At 55.0% G+C, this 5,212-nt stretch overlaps 1 long non-coding RNA gene across 1 annotated transcript; it reads left to right on the plus strand.

Moving 5' to 3' along the window:
- Positions 1-1,505: 1,505 nt before the first annotated feature.
- LOC118002035 lies at positions 1,506-4,476 on the plus strand. The gene is made up of 3 exons (XR_004676925.1): positions 1,506-2,976; positions 3,667-3,909; positions 4,399-4,476. It is a non-coding gene; the product is annotated as an uncharacterized LOC118002035 (long non-coding RNA).
- The last annotated feature ends 736 nt before the right edge of the window (positions 4,477-5,212 follow it).

A 5,212-nucleotide genomic window follows, 5' to 3' on the forward strand; every position in this document is an offset into this window, starting at 1 on the left:
TTAGGAAGACCCATGACTGTTTATTTGACTCCCTGATACAGCTTAATTATACTTAAGTCCATGTGTTTACTTCGCAGATCTCCAAAAAGAGTAGAAAAGATCTAGCAACCCCAAATTAGTTTAGGAACCAGCATGTCCCTTGCTTTAAGGAACACAGTAAACATTTCAAAAGAGCATGCCAGCTCATTATCCAACTCTCTCTCTCCAGTGACTTCAGAGAGAACAGCGGTAGTTAAGCAATGTTTGCCAAAAGCAAATCTGGGGACGGGTGTTGATTTTAAAAGAGAAGGAAAGAAGAGCTCGCTGCTCCCCTGCAGGTTTCCCCGGCGCGGTGGCATGGAGGCGAAGGCCGCGTCTGCAGATTTCACGAGAAACTGCGGCCCCTCCCTGACCTCCCTGTTGCTGGGGGTCCCTGATAGTTGACTAAGCTGCCATGTGATGGGTCAGGATCTTCCCCGAGAGATGAGACACAGCTCCCCAAGTCTGGAGACAGAAGAATGGATAAGCAATCTTTATTTGCCCTCAGTAGATTCTCAGCCCCGAACCTGGACAGTTGGCCCCGAGCTCAGGAATCCAGGTCCCGTAAGGAGTGCGTATGGCTGTGCTTTTCACCATGACACCCCCCTGCCCCAAAATATACTCTCTTTAATATTCTGGCAGAACGTAATGAGCACATCCTATGGCTGTTGGAGGTTCTGCTTTGTCGAGCAAGAAATAACTTGCCGGCATGCTAGCGTCCGGCAGCAAAGAAAAACTATTTTGTCATACGCATCTGGATATGGAGTGCAAAAATGAGCATTAGCGTCCCCCCCCCCCAAAAGACCCTACAACCGAAAAATTGTACCAAGGCTGTTCAAAGCCTGCCCCATTTCTTTCTAGGTCTCCCGATCTTGTTCTTTCTTCCACCCTGGGGAGTGAGAAGGCAGGAGCAGCTGACCAGCCATCTCTTTCCCTACCTCCTGGTGATATTTGAAAATCTTCATTCTGTTTTATAGGTCACAGGTCAGCCCATCCATGTGGATTCTTGTAATTGCACAGGACGTGCTTTGTGTGGGCCGATTACATCTTTTCTTTCAGACCCAAAGGGAGCCATTCATTAGGACGGCGCTGGTGCCTAAAGCTGACCTGCACTATCTGAAGGCAGATCGCCCATGAAAGCCCCCGGCCTTACTTTATTCCCGGAATCTTAATTACAAGGCAGGACCAGGATGGACGTATTAAGTAGCCTCGATTCACCCCAGCCCGCGGCCCAATGCGCTGGCGCCCGGAAGGCTTGATGGCAGATAACCGTTGATGCGGAAGCGAGGTTAGAAGCCCATCCCTTGCCTTGAGACCTTTGCAAGCTGCTTCCCCTTTTGCGGGTCCCGTTTTCCTTCCCTGACAGAGATCAAAGGGAAGCAAGTTCTCAGGTGCGCCCCGGACCTGGGTCCATCTCAGCTTCCCCACGTACTAGAGGACGAGGCCCTTGGCTTCCCCAGCAGGAGGGTGGGATGGAGTGGGCGATACCCAGTGGGCACCTTACAAGTCTCACAGTGGGGCTGTGACCTCAGGGCAGAGCCCAGCCCACCTCTTCAGTGTCCCTTTAGACACAGACGGTCCCCATGGAGCAGATGTTCTTTTCCTGTCGTTTTTGCCGACTTCTTCTAGTTTGAAGTGTTAGCCAGGCCCCCACTGCCTTGGGGGAGGCGACTCAGGGACTCCCCTGGTGTTTCAAAGGCCACCCTCCTTTTTCCATACTAGCTCACAGAGAAGGTTCTGGGAGGAGGTGGGCACGTTTAGAGGGGAGCTTGGGAATCTCCCAGTAGGAAAAGGGCCCAAGGTGGGACCGCCTTCCCTTTCGCTGCTCAGTGATGGACAGGCCAGCATGGGGCTGCCTCGGGCTGCTGCCAGGGATGATGCCGACGGAGAGACTTGAGGGACAACGCCTGGGGCCCTGTAGGGGTGGATTGCAGCAGCATGTGCTGGCCTTGGGGGGTGGCTCTGTGGGAACACTGGCTGCCATGCAGGGTGACCCCAAAGGGTCCTGCAATGTAGGAACCTGCTCAGGGAACAATGGCGTGATGCACCCCACAAGGCTGTCCTCTTGCTTTGGGCAAACGCCCATTAGAGCAGGCAGGGGCATTGATGGTGCCCGGGCTCCTCCCCAAATAGAGATTCAGTGTGCGCTTTTCTCCCCTTTCCTCTGGGTCGCCAGGGAGTTAAAGTGCGACTAGTTCCAGACTGGGTGCAGGGGCTGGCACGGAGGGGCAGCATGTGCCATGGAGAGCACCCCTCCTGGAGTGCTTGGCTGGGCACTGCATATCATCCGGGGCCAGCCGGGGCCCCCTGGGGCGTGGTGCAGGAGCAGAGCCTGCCAGCTCGCTCACCGTGGGTGACACTGTGTTTAATGCGGCAAAGGAGCCACCAGAGGCCAAATTCACGGATCACCAGAACCAGGTGGCAAGAGCCAGGCTTCGATGTGGCTTTCTGGAGGTGAATGGCTAACACGACCAACCTTGGACCCCCCCAGGCAGTGCTCTAAGGTTAAGTCGCAATTTTGAAGAGACAGAGTGTCTGGGGATTCAATTTGGGTTTGGTAGGAAAGGCAAGGCGTTTGGCATGGCGGGTCTCTAACACCACCTCTCTCTCCCGTCCCATTCTTTGCTCCCTTGGTGCGGCTGGCCTGGAAGCCCCCCCACCTCGTCCTCAGGCACCCCATCCTTACTATCACGTGCACAGCACCTGAACACGCTGAGCCTCATGGTTTAAAAATAACATGCCTATGCAAGGAGGTACATCTGGTCTGAGATGCCAGCTGTGAGGTCCAATGGGAATTGGGGATTATTTGTGTTTTTCAGTTATTCTGGCCCTGTCCCGCTAATTGTGGGGCGCCGATCCACTTAACCAAAATGGATTTTATTCACTGTATATCCCCTCAATTCTTGCTGGAACAAGAATAAATCAAGTAAATAAAGTAATCCAGGAAGAATAAATCAAGTAAATAAATCTCCAACATGGGCAGTTGAACACAGGCATCCTTGCAAATGCCTTCTTTCTTGACAACATCTGGAGCCCAGCTCCTTTAGGAATGCATCAAAGAGAAATGCGGGTTTGAGGGGGGCAGGGGTCAGAACTGCAGGAGAACAGCCAACTGAGCCCCTCGATTTATGGTGGTTCCACATGTAGTTTGCTCTTAATGGCTTTCTGCAGTCACTGCAGGGGTGGGCTGGGAGCACCTGTGTGCCGGCTTCCCGCCTGAGCGCCGGGGTCGCTGCTGGTCTTGGGGGTCATGCCATCGATGCCTTCCTGCCTTCCAGAGCCCACGCTAGGGCTCGAGGTGGAGGGCACGCAAGAGGTGCTCCCCCGTCTCATGGGTTGTTCATGACAAACCGGCGAGGTGGGTGCTCCCTCCCCATCTCTCAGAGGAAGGAGGCACGTTGCCGGCTGATGCTGTGACATCTTGTGTTCAGGGTGGGGAAGTGGCCGAGCGGAGAGCCGGACCTGTGTTCAGCGTTTTTATCGCTGAATTGTGTCCTCCCCAAATTCATGCGCTGAAGTCCGAAACCCCACTCCCTCCGAACGTGACTTTATTCAGGAACAGGGTTGCTGTGGATGTAACAGGTCACGATGATGTCATACCAGACTAGGGCGGGCCCCTAATCCAAGGTGACTGCGTCCTTATCGTAGGGGGAGGTTTGCACGCACGCACGCACACACGCACGGGGAGATCACCATGTGAAGATGAAGGTGGAGAGCCGGAGGGGCAGGGACGCTGCCACCAAGCTGAAGAATGACCGAGGTCGCCAGCAAACACCAGAAGCTGGGGAGAGGCCCAAACAGATCCTCCCTCAGCCCTGGAGGATCCAACCCGCCGGCACCTTGATCTCAGCCCTGTAGCCTCCAGAACTGTGGGAGGTGCCTTTCTGTCACGTAAGTGGCCTGTTCGGTTGCGCTTTGTCACGTTGGCCCTAACAGGCCGGCATGGGTGTCAGACCTGGGGCCTCATGCACCCTGTTTCCCTGAGCTCACGTGAGCTAGGTGACGGGGAGACTTGCACATCCCTGGAGCTGGTGGGAGGAAGGGAGTGGATTTGCTGTCTGGGGTCCTCGCAGCAGGAGCAGAGTCTTGCTTGCCCCCCACTGCCGGGTTCCTCCTCCTCTGCCCTGGAGCCATCCGCTCTGGCTGCTCCCTGGGGAATCTGTTCCTACCCCTGCACTTGGGCTGAGTTTCTTTGAGAGGGGTCCTCCCTGGGGGCTGCCTGCGGACAGAGGCTAAACTTTGGACTCTCGCCTGAACCCCTGCCCAACAAACCCTTCACGTGTCACAATCTGTCCTGGGTTCCTGGGGAGTAAGGTGGGAAGCTTCGGGGCCGGGACCTTACTGTGAGCACCGTAACTTCCTCTCCCCATGTCTCCCCAGGTGGCCCCTGGAACAGAGGAGGGGAGCAGGAACAGGTGCAGGTCCCATCTTTGCCCTGTTGGGCTTTTCTCTGAGGCCTTGGACAAATTGCTTGCCCCTCTGGTCTCATTGCCCACCCCGCCCATACACTGATGTCTGAGGTTCGTTCGGCTTTAGCAGGGTGGCTGGGAAATTATGGAGCTGCCCTCCAGAGGGGCGGCTGGCTCGGGGAAGTCAGGTCCAGGTGCCTCTGGATTTGAGTGGAATCTCTGCCTGTAGGGATAACAGGCCCCCCTGGCATGAGACGACAGCTCCCCAGCCACCTGGCATGGTGTGTGCATGTGAGCACGTGCACCTGGATGTCCGTGCGCATGCCGACACCCCTGAGCCCCTTCAAGCCACGGATGAGGACAGCGGTCATGCTCTCAGGTTGTGGATGATGCAGCCAGCGCGTCAGGACACGGCCAATATTTTGCAAGCTTGATTTGGAGGTTTGAGGGCTTAACGCAGTTTCAACCCAACAGACTGCTCACTACGGATGCGGTGAGGCCCAGGAGCTGTCAGGACGAGCTCAGTGACTGCCTTCACCTCGGGCAGTGGGTCAGTGTTTTATCTGTGGTACAGGGCTAGCGGCAACGTTCTGTATCTTTTTCTGTAGAAAAATGGGAATCTGTATTAAAACAACTATTATTTAACATCATGAGTCAAAAGTGAGAGCCATATGGCACAACTTTTTAGGAAATTTTATATGTAGGTGATTTTGACAGTTCACTAGTGGTCAGTGGCTTCAGCCCCTTATGCCCCGAATGTGATTCCTGTTCTCCACAGCCGAGGT

This window comes from Mirounga leonina, unplaced genomic scaffold (genome assembly GCF_011800145.1).
Source record: "Mirounga leonina isolate KUSES-001 unplaced genomic scaffold, KU_Mleo_1.0 Mir_82, whole genome shotgun sequence".
In the NCBI taxonomy this organism is placed as follows: domain Eukaryota; kingdom Metazoa; phylum Chordata; class Mammalia; order Carnivora; family Phocidae; genus Mirounga; species Mirounga leonina.